At 36.4% G+C, this 1,166-nt stretch overlaps 1 non-coding gene across 1 annotated transcript; it reads right to left on the bottom strand.

The window, feature by feature from the left end:
* Positions 1–208: 208 nt before the first annotated feature.
* Trnat-agu (transfer RNA threonine (anticodon AGU)) lies at positions 209–281 on the bottom strand. The gene has a single exon. It is a non-coding gene; the product is annotated as a tRNA-Thr (tRNA).
* Positions 282–1,166: the final 885 nt, after the last annotated feature.

The raw sequence follows: 1,166 nt of genomic DNA on the forward strand, positions 1-1,166 counted from the left end.
TCTGTCAAGACATCAAGAAACATAGTTTAGTCGACAATTGAAGAAGGTCTATATCCGGACTGAAAGCTCTGGGGCAGATTATAAAAGTGTGAGAATTTTACGAACTTTAGTTCAATGTTAATTGTATTTGTGTACAGAGAAATCGTCAATCAGAGCAAATGACACTCAAATCATCCAGTTTTTTCTCAGTGGAGATAGGAAAAATTCCTGCCTCCACCCAGAATCGAACTGGAGGCCTCTCGTTAACTAGACGAGTGCTCTACCAACTGAGCTATAGAGACCACATTATAAAAGTGTTTTAATCTTCAGGTGACTCCATTCCCACTGGCAATCATCGGAAAATCTTTAATCATACACTTATCACGCCAGTCCAAACATCTAATAGCACAGAGTATCTTGGTGTCAGAATTCAGGACCTGAGGGATACGAGAATACCAAATGAAACACTATTAAAACAAATCCTTTCTTAAGACTAGAATTAGAGACAAAGCTGGAGCGAGGGTGGACCAAAACTACACCAATAGTTGACTCGTTCCGTGAAAGGAACACTCCAAGATTCTTCGAAATGTCTGTGAACTGCAACCAATGAATCTTTTCGAGAGCCTTTTGATTCATCCGTATACTTAAAAGTGAATCCGAAAATTAAAATAAATAGCCCAAGCAGCACAAAATAACTTAACCAGAAATTATCTTTGTGCCAACGTTAAAAAACGATTATTTCAACCAAACAAGTTATGAAAACGTTATCTAACAGTTAAATAGCCAAGATGTGCTGCTTTAGAATGTCCTGGTTTAAATCTTTTTGATATTTTTTCCTTCGATTTAAAAAGTGAAGCATATTTATCTCGTCTCTTCCTGAGCCTTTCTTCAATAAAATTTATCCTTCAAATTTTCTTACCCGTGGTTTCGTTCTAGTCACTAAGACTAGGAACATTTCTTCCGAAACATCAAAAGGAGAGATGCAGTTCTCAAATACCTCGACATTTGTGCTCTTTCTGTACGACTGAAAAGATAACTAATCTCAAATTGGTTCTTATCAATACATTATTTCCTTCTAATTAGTACTCACTCAAGATTTCAATCCTGTATTATATTTAGGAGTCCTTATTGTTCGCACTGATAGCAGAAGATACAGTGAATTCATGTACTGGATCAACTGGTTTCAA

This window comes from Phlebotomus papatasi, chromosome 1 (genome assembly GCF_024763615.1).
Source record: "Phlebotomus papatasi isolate M1 chromosome 1, Ppap_2.1, whole genome shotgun sequence".
NCBI classification, from domain to species: Eukaryota; Metazoa; Arthropoda; class Insecta; order Diptera; family Psychodidae; genus Phlebotomus; species Phlebotomus papatasi.